This window comes from Periplaneta americana, chromosome 13 (genome assembly GCF_040183065.1).
Source record: "Periplaneta americana isolate PAMFEO1 chromosome 13, P.americana_PAMFEO1_priV1, whole genome shotgun sequence".
Classification (NCBI taxonomy): Eukaryota; Metazoa; Arthropoda; class Insecta; order Blattodea; family Blattidae; genus Periplaneta; species Periplaneta americana.
The window spans coordinates 166775504-166791937 of NC_091129.1; the positions used below are offsets into that span (position 1 = coordinate 166775504).

The following is a 16434-nucleotide window of genomic DNA, read 5'->3' on the forward strand; positions in this document are numbered from 1 at the left end:
TGAGTGAGTAAGTAAGTAAGTAAATGCAACATAAATGTACGGAAAGCGCTTTTTTGTTTTATTTTGTAAATCATCTCGATACACCCTCAGCTCTTTACGCGACGGCGCAGGGAGTCGCTACCCACACTGCTCTAGCAAGCACCATATCAATACAAGAGTCTGACCCGTTGCTAAGCAAATGATGTCAAAATAGTGTGATGCAGTAACTCACTGCCGTTGCTAACCAAGTGACGTCAGATATTGAAACTTCTATAACATTTAACTCTGGAGCGTAAGCGTTTAAAGTGTTAAATTAAGGCAATATGATATTCAGAAATATCGATAATTTGATTCGATTTGATATCGATATCATATAAAATATCGATACTTCGGAATATTGGAACATTCCTGCGCATATTTGACTCGAAATTGTGATTTAGTTAAGTGCCATATCCGTTGATCGTCTGCTCCATGGATTGAATCTTTTGGCTTATTCCGTTGTCATTCTTGTGATGATTATGAAACATAATGGACATGTACACTAGCGTTCAAAGATACCCGGCTGTTACTAATCGATAGTGATCGATAATTTGATCGTGTAAGTGTGGCTTTGTTAGTTATTACTTCTATGAATAGATGGCGTCATTGTCGCCAATAGTACATAAATATATCTGCATTATAAATTTCAAAATTTCATCCCTCTCTAAAGATTGTAAAAAAACACAATAGGTTTGTTCAAGCAAGAAATTCAGAACGCATTACAAACTAATACCGAACATCTTTTGACGCATGCGCTAGTTGAGTGCGTTCTCAGAACTAGTTCGGGATATTACGTTGTTTGGAACGTTTATTGAACTGTTCTTTCACGGCCTTCGGAGTTTCTTCTCATGTTGAAATTATATTCAGCTTCCGAACTTAATTCGTCATAAAAATATATCGCTGTCACCTTCCAAATCACTCATCATCGACTATTTTTTAATTTTAACTTGCCTAGTTTCAAAGCATTTTAGTCTCTACCTCAGATTAAGCCATCTGCGCATGCGTCAGCAGATCAGAATTCCAAGTTCTGCTCTTAATTGAGATCCAATTTCACTCGTTTCGAACGAGTTCCGAAGTACGTTGGAACAGAAAACGAAGTTCAGTATCGGTTCTGAACCGTGCTGGAACAATAAAAAATTCAGTGGCAAACCGATAATGAGAATAGTTTATACATAATCTTTATCAATATTTCCCCCAACACTTTATAAACCGCCTCAATAATGATGTGACCTACTGAGAACTAGCGGAACTATTTCAAAGTTGTTTGTCAATTTGTTACATCTCCGGTTCTGACTTATCCCGTGGTTTGGAAGTTTGATATCTTTGAGTCCACACCTGTGGAGTAACGGCTAGTGCGTCTGGCCGCGAAACCAGATGGCCGGGTTCGATCCCCGGTCGAGACAAGTTACCTGGTTGAGGTTTTTTCCGGGGTTTTCCCTCAACCCAATATGAGCAAATGCTGGGTAACTTTCGGTGCTGGACCCCGGACTCATTTCACCGACATCATCACCTTCATCCCATTCAGACGCTAAATAACATAAGATGTTGATAAAGCGTCGTAAAATAACCTACTAAAAATATCTTTGAACGCCAATGTACAGGTTTCCACATAAGACTTCTATTAAAAACAACAGAAAAGACACATCTGGACCATAAGGGTTATAGATAAATGTACTTTTCCTCTCAGGAAAAAGTCCGATATTCTGTATTTGTAACTAGAAACGTTACGAATATACTTTGCATACTTCCACTCGGTAATGAGTTTTGGAATAATATTCTGGGGAAATTCCACAGATAGTAACAATATATTTCTATTACAAAAAAAGAGTAATTAGAATAATAGTAGGTGCCAAATCTAGGGAATCGTGTACGACTGTTTTCAAAAAACTACAAATAATGCCCATGACTTGTCAGCATATCTTTTCATTAATAATCTTCCTCGTATGTAATCGTGAGAACTTTGTAACTAATTCAACAGTTCACAGCATAAATACACGTCAAAAAATGACTTTCATACTCCATCGGCAAGTCTCTCGTGCTATCAAAAAGGAGTGCGTTATATGGCAGTAAAAATTGTTAATAGCCTCCCTATAGATATAAAAAATGAAACTCAAAACATAAAATTATTTAGAGCCAAATTAAAGAAGTACCTAATTTCTCACGCCTTCTATTTTGTAGGTGAATTCATGACATTCAACAACGCTTCATGAAATTGATACTAGAACTTTGTATTGTACTAGTAGACTATATTGTAAATCTCGTCTGCATGTATTTCATGTAGACTGTGACTATAAATTAAGATTTTATAATAGTATTAAGTTTTTTTACTTGTTCCATATTCTAGCTGTAAGCAATGTATGAATACCATGGAATGTTAATAAATACAATACAATACAATACAATTTGTGCCTCAACGTACCTAGCCACTCATCGTCGAACACATGGGGGAACATTTGCACTTCTGTAAGTAGCATTCCATATATTTCTTCAGAAAGGAAGAGACCTCAACCGTGCATGGTAAATAGTACGAAAAGATACAAGATTTTAAAATAACAACTAAATAAACTTAAAAGAGTGAATAGATGTTTTCTGTTTGTGTACGGTACACAATAGTTCACGAAACGTGTTTCAATAATTTGTGTAAATCAATATAGACGAAGAATAGCTTCACTCAAATTAAATACAATGCTGAATAGTCAAGCCTCGTCAAGATTCTGAAATGTACAGAGAATAACAAGTAAAGGATAATGTAAAGGGGCGTCGCCACTATTAACCATTTAACATTAAATATAACATGTTGAATTTAACATGTGTATGGACATTTCAAGTCTCAATTGACTTAACATGTTAACTAAGTATGTTGAATTTAACACTTTTAACATGTTGGCGTGTTTTCCAGCAGAAATGGAAAACGTGCCAAGTCAATTCATTTGCTCATGCAGCGGCGGTACAGTTCGGCAAAGTTCGTTCAGTTTCCATAGCAACAACTATAAGTTCCGATTTTGTGGCGCGTATCTTTATCATTTTTATACTATCATTGGTCCTTGGTGTTGGCTGTAAGTTGTTCGAAGTAATGGAGTGGACGAAAGAAAATACACTAGAATAAAATTAATGCACTGATGGAAAGACCTTGTTTGTGGGATGTGTCTGAAAAAGAATGCACAGGCAAAACTAAGAAGGCCGACTGTTTTAGAGAACTGGGATTATCATTTAATTGTTCTCGAGAATATAATAGAGAGTTTTCGCACTCTCATCGTACGCTAAACGTTAGATGTCAGTATTGGTCGTATTTGGTGATGTATGTTAACGTTCGTAAAACTTCGGAAAGAATAATTATACGATATTACCCACTTCTTTAACATCTATCATGTCGTAGGTCCTATGATTATCAATCGCGCTGTAATTTTTTTAATTGAGATGAAATGGCTGCTCTTAAATTGTGTATTTCTTTGATGTAACAGGAAGTATTTTCGCAGCACTGTATTAAAATCGTGTTCTGACATTCTCAGCAAGTTTTTGAATCCAAATCGATACTGTATTCAACTTTAAGCTCGTTTAGAATGTATCCTGCATAGTGTCTTTTACTAAGATATTGCCGCATCCACATTCTCATTTTCTTCCTTTTCAGAGCCTTGTAACAAGCAATAGAGGCAATTACAAAATCAGATCATCATCTGAGTCCATAGTCCAAGGTTTGAAAATAAGACGCTACCTATAATTAAAACCTAATAGACTGTTTATGGTGGACTACGCAAAGAAAGTCAAGTTTAACATGTTTAACAGTGTGGACAAAGTGTTAAATGAAATTAGCATTAACATGTTCAATCAACATGTTGGGATGTTAACGGTAAACAATTTAACATCTAACATGTTCTTGTTAAAAGTTTAATAGTGGAGACGAGCCTTAAGGTGTACATTTCTATAGTAGTATACAAAACAAGAACTGGAAACTGCAGCCTTTATTGTACGTCTGGGAGTCATTCAAGCTTTAAATAAAATAGTAGATAGGTTTTCCTGTAGGCTAGTTAACTATAATAATATTTGCAATAGAAAATAATAATGGACGCTTGGTGAGGCATCCACGTCAGTTGCCCAGGGCGCCATTTGGTCCTGAACAGGTCTAACAGTAAAATAAATGGTATTAGTCCAAGTCGATAATGGCCGTTCCTTTCATATCCATATTATGCATTTATGTTTCGGTCCATTAGTCTAAAGGAAATTTGCTTCATACACTCCCCGGGCTGCAGAAACGCTCAGGCATGTTAAGCTGTAATTCTTGCGAATTTGATACTCTGATACGCAGACTGTTTTGCCCCAAACCATCACGGTCGATGAAAGACAATTGAAACAAGTTTGTAAATTTAAGAGGGGCAAATGTGTTCTTCAATCTTTCAATTAAATTAATCAGTGGGATATGCAGTTGCATCCTTCTCATTTGTGAGTGATGTGAAGTTGTGCCTTCAGGGTAAGCTATCCGTATGTGAATGAAAATGCGATAACCCCAGTTCAGTGGTTACAAAATAGTACAGTACTTACTCCATTTCAGCGGAGGCTCTAGCGAATATTCATCTCTTGCATACACTATCTGTTGCCATCACGATCTTTCTTATCAAATATTCATTGCTTCGTTGGCATCTGTCTGCAGCGATCCGGTCTGCAAATTCTTAATCCTTAATGTCTTGCAGAGGATCAGAGGATCTTGACCACTTATCGTCATCTGAAGCTTATTTTGGAAAACATATTTAAGGAAATTCTAACTATACCTCCTAAATCTGACTTCTTTGTCCATTACACGTCTCCATGTAGTAGTTGGATTCGTTTTCTGTTGCCTTGGCAATTCCAATCGAACGCCTTTTTTTTTTTTTTCTGATACAACTCATTAAAGAGCAAATGAAAGGCTGCCTGCAAAAACGAAGTAGCTCCATTTTTATAAAGTTATCGAAAACAAAAATCATTCTTTAAAAAATAAATTCAAATTTTAACTGAGTTTCTTTCCTTTTTCAAACCATGTTCAAGGTACCTAGGAGTTTCATTTTGTCTCACACAATCATTTATTATAATCAGCAATTGGGGGGGGGGGAAGTAAAACATAAACAAATACCCCCTCTTGCAATAAAATTGAACATAATTAGCCACGTTTTGCACTAAACACACAATTACTATGTTAATATCATAAACTATAACACAAGACATAGCAGATACACATAGGGTAAATTAGGGTCTGTTGGACAGTCGGGCATGTTGGACACTTTGTACTTTAACGTGTTACCTCGCCACTTGTGGGCACCACATTCTGCTAGAAGTCAATGACGGAAGTAGCCACGAGTGGGGGTACTTCCGTCATTCACTTCTAGCAGAATGTGGTGCCCACAAGTGGCGAGGTAACACGTTAAAGTACAAAGTGTCCAACATGCCCGACTGTCCAACAGACCCTAATTTACCCTACATATATACAGGATGATTCACGAGGATTTTGATCCACTTACGAAGCTTATTTCCGAAGACATTTTGAGCACAAAATGTCATATAAACATTTGTCCTAATCTCAATATTTTCAGAGTTACGCTAATTTGAAATCTTTACTAAAATACCTTTTTTCTTTAGTTTTAAGGGTAAAAGAATATTACAAATAGAGAATGAACTATTCAGAAGTATCATTTCTTTAATGTGCTAGTGTTCTGAAGATAAAAATGTGTTGTTAATTGGTTTGTACAGATTTTATTTTTCAACTTTTAACTAAACTTTACATTATTCTTACGCACTTACCACAAAAATTGTTACAAATCATACGACTTTAGGAACTTGATTCTTTACAGTTTAATTATGCCTCCTAATGTACAGTCTTGAAGAATTTATAAGAATGGTGTGATTTCTAACAATTGTTGTGATAAATGCATAAGAAAAGTATAATTTTGTAGTTAAAAATGGAAAAAAAATATGTACGAAGCAACTATGGAATCCACAACATATTTCTAGCTTCAGAATACTAGCTGATTAAAGAAATTATACTTCTGAATAGTTGATCCTTTATCTGTAATATTCTTTTACCCTTAAAACTAAAAAAAAAAAGTATTTTTTAACAACTTTAAATTAGTGTGACTCTGAAAATATTTTGATTAGGACTCATGTTCATATGACATTTCTTGCTCAGAATGTCTTCGGAAATAATCTCCGCAGGTGACGGCAAATCCTCGTGAATCACCCTGTGTACATGTTGAACTGTAAGTAATGTCATTAATTTCAGGACGTTATTCTTTGAGATATTTCAAACAGAAAAGTTTAATGCAATTTTGCTCGTTCTTGCTTCCTTTTCGAGGTAAAATTGTGTTATATGAAACATTTCATAGCGTATTTTGGGTTGATTTAATTCCCAATATACTCGATCATTTTAAGAGAGCAGTGTATTATGATAATAATTTATAGAAAGAATTTTAGTTCTGTCGTTTAAATGTGAAGAAATATGATTCGAACAAATGTAACGTTGTAAAATTCCTTTGCAGAACGAAAAGTTACATTTGTTCGGATAAAATTTCTGCACATTTAAACCTAACTAAACTAAAATTCTTTCAATCATTTATTATGATAATACACTGCTCTCTTAAAATGACTGAGCATATTGGGAATTAAATCAGTGGCTTTTCCAAAATACGCTGTGATATGTTTGCATAAAACAATTTTTGTCTGAAAAAGGAAGCAAAAACGAGCAAAATTGTATTAATCTTTTTTGTTTTAAATATCTCAAAGAATAACTTCTAAGATAGATCAATTTGCATACACCCAGTAGGCCAGTGATGTCAAAGCAAGCGCATTTTTCTGATCTTGACGTCGTGCGCGGGCAGCAAGCGCTAAGTATGGAAAGAGGAAGGGTTGTGTATATGAATAAGCAACCTGTTGGATTAAGAAAACAGTGGTGCACAACCTTCAAATGGAACGTGAAATTTTATGTTGTTATTTTTATATGGCTTCTTTGTGTTTAATATTATCTATATTGTCTGTAAAACAAAAGTACTAACACTGATTTCTTAATATTGCACTTGTGTTTTATATGTTAATAACATAATAGAGAGTTAAGAAGGAATATTCACATAAATTCTATAGTAGTATAATTATACTGTATGAAGTGAATGAAACACATCATTCATAAAGAAAGTGATATTCCAAAGAAAGAGATTGAGTATGACATGATAAGTTGGAATTTATATTGATGATATCTTTAGCCTTACAAAAGTAATCAATAAACTAATGAAAACAATATTACAGTACAAAGCAAAGTTACCTAGGTACTGTATATGTTTTAAGTGTAACTAATATTACATAACAAAACTCTTATCGCATTATGCTTTTAAGGTGATATTTATGAGCAACTTCCTATCATCAGAATATTAAATTATTTTCTCGAAATCTGCTGAAGCTATAGAGCTGACATTTTTACAACACATGGGCACGTATCTTTTGCTTATGATGTAACAGTATTTGCTTTGTTAATTCATTTCCTTACAAACAATTTCCACGCTAGTATTTTAAAAATTTTCAATACATTATCTTTAGTAATACTTATTTAGGGTATATTAGATTTACGAAAACATTCTGTAAATCTACTAAATACATAGGCATATATCTGAAAATTTCACTTTTCTATACGAAAAGTTGAGAAAATATTTCTTTTGAATAAAAAAAATCAAACTTGTGAAAAATGAGCATTAAAATTAAAACTTACATTCTTATAATGCACTTATACTTCTCAGGAAAATCTAAAAATTAACATGGATACAGTTTTAATAAGTTCTCTTCCCTTCATTTATTGAATCAGTGCTGGCCATCCCTGAATATAGCTCGACCAAGCGGCATATACTATCTCTTTCGTGTGTCTCTTTCCTTTCCGCTGTAAAGCGCTCAGGCTCTCCTGAGCTCTAAAGCGCGCGCTTGCTCCTATGGGCATCAATTGACATGCCTGCAGTAGGCCTATACAGAGAGAAAGAACAACATTCAGAGAGCAGAAAAACTAAAACTTTACAAAATCCAATATAGAATAGATATTGTCCTACTTCTCCTACCTCAATCTTTACGAAATCAATGTCAATGGTCTGCCAAATACAGCCTTGTCCAGCGAGGCTTAAACTACATTTTTTCATGTATAAGTTTGAATTTCTGTACATGTATTGCCTAAGTGTTAGGCTACAAAGAATTATACTTTCCCATCCACAGCCCGCAACATTGATATTTCTCATTTATATCTGTTTTGGCAACAGAGGTACGTATTAAGGAGCAACATTGCATTGCATTGCACGTCCTCCCCGAGGTGTTGAAGCCAATAATCTACCATTACACATTATGCCTGGATTTTACTGTAAACAAGCTGACTGACTGGCTAGCTGCTGACTTATATCGCAGACAAATCTCTATAATTCTCCTTCTCTGTTTCTCTGTGGCGGTGAAGAGTATTTTTCGTCTGTAAGCACCGTAATCTCTACCTGTTTGTATCCGGCCTCCCCCCCCCCCCGGTGGCACGCGTCTCAACACGATATTATTATACCCGCCCAGCAGCCTCGCTCCCAGTGATTACACCCACCTCTCTACCTACCTGACTTTTTATTCACTGCATAAATATCAAGAAGAATGGATTAAAAAAACAGAATGTGCCTGATCCAGCCTTTTTCTTTCGTATTATGATGAGCATCGCATCGAGCCGTTGGCAAAGCATGAGCGCAGACGTCTGTAGACCCACGGGGTGCGTTTGGCGTACAAGCGGAGCAGTTGATGTCATCATCGTGTGCTTTGTCCGTGCATGTAGAAACAGATATTTTTATTCATATGAACTACAACCAAACGTTCAGATGTTGCAATGATAGCTACAAAGATAAACGATGTCATTAAAGGACACACTTTTTCGTGATGAATGTTACACAGCAATTGAAACAATACTATACAAACAAGTCCCTGCGTGGCTGAGTGGTTTAGACCTCCGGTCTGTCACGCGGTCCGCGTTCGAGTCCTGGTGCGGGCTGGGATTTCTCATTAAAGAAATTCATAGAGACAACAACGGTGGAGTGAATTCCTGTAATGCAACTGATGTTTTGTGGCTTATAGTACTTTATTCTTTCGCTAGACAGTGTGTTCAATTACCTTGCGATATAAGCATTATCAGCTTCTGATTAGAAAATATTCATAGATAGCAAACTTTTATAGTCCGAGGGTCTATTCCACCACTGAATGTTTCACCTTTTCACTTTGTAGTTTGGACTTTTTATTGCAGTTTCTATTCTTACTTACTTACTTATTGGCTTTTAAGGAACCCGGAGGTTCATTGCCGCCCTCACATAAGCCCGCCATTGATCCCTATCCTGAGCAAGATTAATCCAGTCTCTACCATCATATCCCACCTCCCTCAAATCCATTTTAATATTATCTTCCCACCTACGCCTCGGCCTCGCCAAAGGTCTTTTTCCCGCCGGCCTCCCAACTAACACTCTATATGCATTTCTGGATTCGCCCATACGTGCTACATGCCCTGCCCATCTCAAGCGTCTGGATTTAGTGTTCCTAATTATATCAGAAGAATTCTGTGTTGTTTAACTTTCTCCATTCTCCTGTAACTTCATCCCTCTTAGCCCCAAATATTTTCCTAAGAACCTTATTCTCAAACACCCTTAATCTCTGTTCCTCTCTCAAAATGAGAGTCCAAGCTTCACAACCATATAGAACAACCGGTAATATAACTGTTTTATAAATTCTAACTTTCAGATTTTTTCACAGCAGATTAGATGACAAAAGCTTCTCAACCGAATAATAACAGACATTTCCCATATTTATTCTGCGTTTAATTTCTTCCCGAGTGTCATTTATATTTGTTACTGTTGCTCCAAGATATTTTTTAATTTTTCCACCTTTTCGAAGGATAAATCTCCAATTTTTATATTTCCATTTCGTACAATATTCTGGTCACGAGACATAATCATATACTTAGTCTTTTCGGGATTTACTTCCAACCCTATCGCTTTACTTGCTTCAACTAGAATTTCCGTGTTTTCCCTAATCGTTTGTGGATTTTCTCCCAACATATTCTATTCTACTATCACTTTCTGAAACTGGTTTGCAAAGTAAGAAAAAGAAGAGGAAACATCTTAGATATGTTACTGCTGTTGTTTCACCATTACAATAATTTTGGAAGTGCTGTTATATGCTGAAAACATGAATGTTATTTTTGCAAAGTCCCTTTGCAATTAAAATTAAATTAATTATATTCAGTGTAGTTTTACTTCGGCTCCAAAATAACTTAGAGAATAAATATGAGAAGACCAGAAAATATACTTTTATGCTGGACCATGCCGAAATGTAGTAATTATATATCTGGTAGCAGACCTTTAATGCATGTCATTATAGTACACCTACTCATTAAAGGTCAGGTCTTTCAGTCAATGACGACTCAGGTTACAACTGTTCAGCCAATGACAGGTCAGCTTTCTACCTTTATAAAACCGCAAGTATCGATTATTTTCCGATATGCAATCGAAAGAGAATTAGCGAAAAGTCACGGAGGCTGGAAATCCAATACTGTCGCAAAAGGTTATGTTCTGTTACTATAATAATTAGCGTTAATTGTAAATAATATTCAAATAAATTCAATTTGTCATCTCGTTTTTCAATGTCTAATTTAATTTCAATGTTATCTCTGTAGGTTCTTATGGCCTAGCAAGGTCAATGTGAACATCTGTTCCTCGGAAAAAATCAATACTTTTGCGTCTGCCAACATCTCACAACATACGGGACATTGGTCAAGGTCAGATACAAAGAAAATTAATTATATCAAGTTAGAAATATGGTCGAGCATAAAAAGTCGTATGAAACTCGCCTATAATGGTAATTAAGAAGCTCGTATGAAAATTATTAAAGTCGCTTGCGCTCGTTTCATAAATATCCATAGTCGCTTCTTAATTACCTTCATTATAGGCTCGTTGCATAATGTACTATTAAATGATTCCAGTAACGAAGAACCCAAAATGAGTAGGCCTATATAAAACAAGATAAATTTCCATAACCTAAATTTGTCTTGATGGTTTCGAATTACGCCAATTCAAGTGGATCATATTCTTGAAAGAATTGGGCCTATTATAGTACCAGTAATAATAAGAAGAAAATTATCTCTTTTATCTAAAGAAGAATTACTCATGGTTATGTCTCCATTGGCTAGGAAATGGAGCTCAACAACATGGATACTGGACAGTATAATATTTGCAGAATGAAAAGAAAAGTGCAAAGCAGTCTCTAATTTATGGAAGAACAGAAAGACTTTTTACTTTTCAGAAATTGAACAATCGCCGAATATTTTAAATAAGAGTTAAATACGGACAACACAAAAAAAATTATTTAGATCTGCAAGCCTGAATGTGCTACGTTCCGCGAAGAAAATGTCGAATCCCTTTCATGTAATTCAAATCAATGACATTTAAAGGAACGAATCCATTAAGAAGTGAATAGGCATAAATAATCAAACATTGAAGCAAACGGATATTTTCAACTATAAAGGAAATCCGATTTCATATGAGGGGAAAAATATGTCAGCCATAAATTACAGGTTTATTTGAAAACAACAGACATATTAAACAATATGTTTAAAAGCCAGAAAACCCCAAAGAAAACTAGATTACTATAAAATATACTAGTTTTTTTTCTATATTTTATACGATATGGATAGATCACAAAACTAATACAGATATACAGAAGAATTCCAGAGAGTTCCATTATTAGAAAAATATGAAAATTATTGGACAGAATACTTTCAAGATGTAGACAGAACGATACAAAACAGCGGCAGGAAGAAGACAGGGAAGATCTTTGAAACGACTTCTAGAAAAATGAAGCTGGACACAGATCAACAAAAGTCCTTACATGAAAGTCACATGCTGATAGTGATTATAGCCTACCTTTTTCCCACGTTGCCTATGTAATTTTATGCCCTCATCATTCTCACCATTTTCTCTCCTGAATTGGATTCGAGTTTGGGTAGCAAAGGGGAGATACAGTCAGTTAATCAATTATAATTTCGTAATATGCTGTATCCAGGCTATCCAGTGTCGAGGGATTATTGGTAGCGGCGTAGTTCGAGAATTCATCAGATTGCGTGACACTCGTCTTAAGAGTTGGGGAAAACCTCGAAAAGAAAAATTCACCCAGGCAGGCTGTCAGTCCATGCTGGAATCGAACCCTCGCCCGAGCGCAGCGCTACCTGCTGAGTTACGCCTGTGGCAAGATGTATTTTTCTTTCATAACTTTTGATCCCTTGCCTTTTTCTGTGTTTTATCAAGTGGTAATCTTACGTCATGCTACCTACATAAAAAATCATTATTTATGAATGCATAATGCTGATGGTAATTGAAGAGTGACTTTCCAAATGGTTCTAAATAAAAAAAAGTTACATTTTCAGCAAAAGTTATTTTTTATACCGTAAGTAGAAATATCTTGAAAAACATTATGGGAAGTGAGCTTTATTGATAGAATTTAATTTTTGGAAATTGATATTGTGCTAGGTAACCGTGCTGTTAAACGTTTTAATATGTTCCAAAATGTGCGAAGTTACTTGGCTTATGTACTGTATTTGAACATTTTTCTGAAAGTAGGCAATGTCTTAATAATAATCATTTTAACATCACATCAGTTATCAATTGTAATAAATTGTAATTATAATTGTAATTCTATTCTTAATATTGTAGTTGTAATTCCCTGTTAAAGGGGAAGAGAAGGCCTGATGACCTTATCTGTACCAGGTTAAATAAATAAATCTATCTATCTAAATCTAACACAAAGAAATATGTTTTTAGCTGATGCAACATAACAGTGTCAAATAACAGAATCTATAATATTACCAATGTCCACTTTGAAAACATATTGTTTAGCAATTATGTATGTTTATTTGAACTTTTTGCATTACATGTAAAACTGAAAGTAGGCAATGTCTTAATAATAATCATTTTAACATCACATCACAATGATTCAGCACAGTTTGGAACGTTCAGATTACTGAATTAAAACACTTCGGAAAAAAAAACTGTGAGATTATAATGGGAATAACAAGGAACATAACACCATTTGGAAAGTTTCAAGTGTATTCCTGTATAGATGTATGGGTAATAATGTTAATCTATAAATTAAAAAATTGTTTATAAATGATTTAGCACTGTTTGGAAAATCATTCTTCAATTTACAAGAGCAGTAAGGTAACTTCCCATGATGCATCTTTCGAGACTGACTTAGGCCCGATTGTATAAACCATTTAATCTTAGATCAGAGGTTAAATTGATCCTTGTTTCAGCTGAACTTGGAATTTTGTGTTGTATAAAGTCTAATCTGAGATTAATTTGTCTCAAACTAAAGTCAACTTTGACTGAAGAAATTTCTCCGATTAAGTTAGATGATCCAAGTTCAGTTATTTCATTTCTGTTTGAAATATATGAGTGACAGATTGTGCAAATGAAATATCCATTATTATTAATATTAATAGATATGTTAGGTACATTTATATATATATATATATATATATTTCTTTCAATTTCTTGCCTTAATACACAAACATTCTTATATTTTATAAGGCTCTATCGTGTTCAGCAGTATCAAATAACATAACCTATAATTATATTATGTTTATAACAACCATTAATTATTAATGGATATGATAGGTACATTCATAAATGTTCAATTAACTGTATTACTAAACGAAAATTGTCGTTTTATAAAGCTTTATTATGTTTAGCAGTATCAAACACCGTAACATGATAACAACCTGGAGAACAGTCAACCTTCTTCTTATTGTCTGCCATTATTTACATTGCAAAAAAAAAAAAACAGTGTCTCCAACAGAGTGTAATACGGATAGTCGCGAAAAAGTAGTTGTAAAGTCGCTAGATTTCTCATTTCAACAAAGAAAGATTAAATTTTGTCACTATGGGGTGCTAAAAAGGTCACTAAATCCCTATTTAAGCAATATAAAAGTTAAAAGAAATTGTTGTTGCAAAAGAGTTAAAATCGCTAGATTGGCAACACTGAACAAACCTGTATAACATGGTCCGCGCATCACGTATTTCACCTGTTTATGCGATGTTGCCAAATCCTTTTCATTTGAACTTAGATTGCATTTGAACCAAGGTAATTTGATCGCAGAAAAGTTTTATACAATAGAAGAAGTGTCTGAACTCGGTTTACTTTTCGATCTTCGATCAAAGTTGATCTTTAGTCAGGGAGTTTTATAGAATTGGGCCTTAATGTTTCCATTGCCGTCAAATGCTTTTGAAATATCGAAGAATGTAAGTTACATCAATAAGGAATCGCCACCCGTTTGAAACTCTTCTGAAGATTTAATATATACAGTTTACTGTTTATGTATATTTATTCCATTCGCGTACGAACATCTGTTAGAATAACTGTTTTTCAATAGGAAAAGACTGTAAAGTCAACCAATAAGATTTCATCATTAATTATACAATATGAAGTATAAATTATTTCATCTCTTGAAGGCACTTCTCAACATCGATAGATTTTATTGCCATTTCTCTGCAAGATATATGGAGCACGTATCACAGCATCAGCATGGATTATCAGTCCCCTTACGAAGAAAGAGATCTCCACATCCGCTGTACTGCTTCCAACGGTTCAAGAGGTTAGGAATGCAAAATATATAGCGTCTGAAGTAACCCTTGATGAACTTGGTGGTCGCCTTTGGCCACTAGCAAGCACATACTTCAGCCTACAGACTGTTTCAGATACGTTGTGCTTGTTGCCTTATTCAAATCATACTTCTTGTTTCTATTTAACGTTACATGATAGTATTAAAATTAGATGAAGGTCTACTGAATACTAAGGTCGTTTACCTCCGGGAATATGCATTAATGGAGAACTACTGGGTGCTCAGCAAACTGGAATTATGTACGTAAGTATAGATTTTTGTTGAACGGGTTACATCAGCTGCTTGTCTATGCGGATGACGTGAATATGTTACGAGAAAATCCACAAACGATTAAGGAAAACACGGGAATTTTACTGGAAGCAAGTAAAGAAATAGGTTTGGAAGTAAATCCCGAAAAGACGAAGTATATGATTATGTCTCGTGACAAGAATATTGTACGAAATTAAAATATAAAAATTGGAAATTTATCTTTTGAAGAGGTGGAGAAGTTCAAATATCTGAGAGCAACAGTAACAAATATAAATGACACTCGGGAGGAAATTAAGCACAGAATAAATATGGGAAATGCCTGTTATTATTCGGTTGAGAAACTTTTATCATCCAGCCTACTGTCGAAAAATCTGAAAGTTAGAATTTATAAAACAGTTATATTACCGGTTGTTCTGTATGGTTGTGAAACTTGGACTCTCACTTTGAGAGAGGAACATAGGTTAAGGGTATTTGAGAATAAGGTGCTTAGGAAGATATTTGGGGCTAAGAGGGATGAAGTTACAGGAGTATGGAGAAAGTTACACAATACAGAACTGCACGCATAGTATTCTTCACCTGACATAATTAGGAACATTAAATCCAGACGTTTGAGATGGGCAGGGCATGAATGGGCGAATCCAGAAATACATATAGAGTGTTAGTTGGGAGGCCGGAGGGAAAAAGACCTTTAGGGACGCCGAGACGTAGATGGGAAGATAATATTAAAATGGATTTGAGGGAGGTGGGATATGATGATAGAGAATGGATTAATCTTGCTCAGGATAGGGATGAATGGCGGGCTTATGTGAGGGCGGCAATGAACCTGCGGATTCCTTAAAAGCCAGTAAGTAAGTAAGTATAGATTTTTGAATTGTTACTCGTTCTTCCGTTTACGTTGAACTGCTGTATGTTGTCCCCCATTCTTTGTTTAGATTATATTCCTTTTCTTAGGTGTAATCGCTTCTTTTTTAAAACGCGTTACATATTATTTTCGTATCCACTCAATCATATATTGATCCGTCAGTGGCAGCACTGGTTGCGTACTTCAGCAGCGGCTGCTTTGGCCTCCTCTGTGATCATTGTTTTTGGTCGGCCAGCACCCTTGTGTTGCGTAACTGAGCCAGTGCGAATCAAGTTGGCGTGAAGTCTCTTGATGGTCTCACAGTCTAGTATACAGGGTGTTTCAAAAATACAGGGCATAATTTCAGGTATGTATTTCCCACATGTAGACAATCAAAATAGTTCATTACAACATGTGTCCGGAAATGCTTCATTTCCGAGTTATGACCTTCACAACATTGAAATTCACCGGAACCATACCTCATGTTTTAGAAGACACTCCACTGATCAATCGTCAACACATTCACTTCTTGCATGATGGCGCTCCTGCACACTCAGTCGTACGGCTCGCCGGTACTTGGATCGAAAGTTTCCTGATCGATGGATAGGTAGAGGTGGCGCAATTGCTTGGCCTCCACGCTCACCTGATCTGA

The 16434-nt window shown here is 35.2% G+C and overlaps 1 protein-coding gene across 1 annotated transcript in view; it reads left to right on the plus strand.

Moving 5' to 3' along the window:
• LOC138712618 (uncharacterized) overlaps positions 1–16434 on the plus strand; it is a 512597-nt gene that overhangs the window by 355936 nt on the left and 140227 nt on the right. The gene's annotated exons all lie outside the window — the stretch shown is intronic.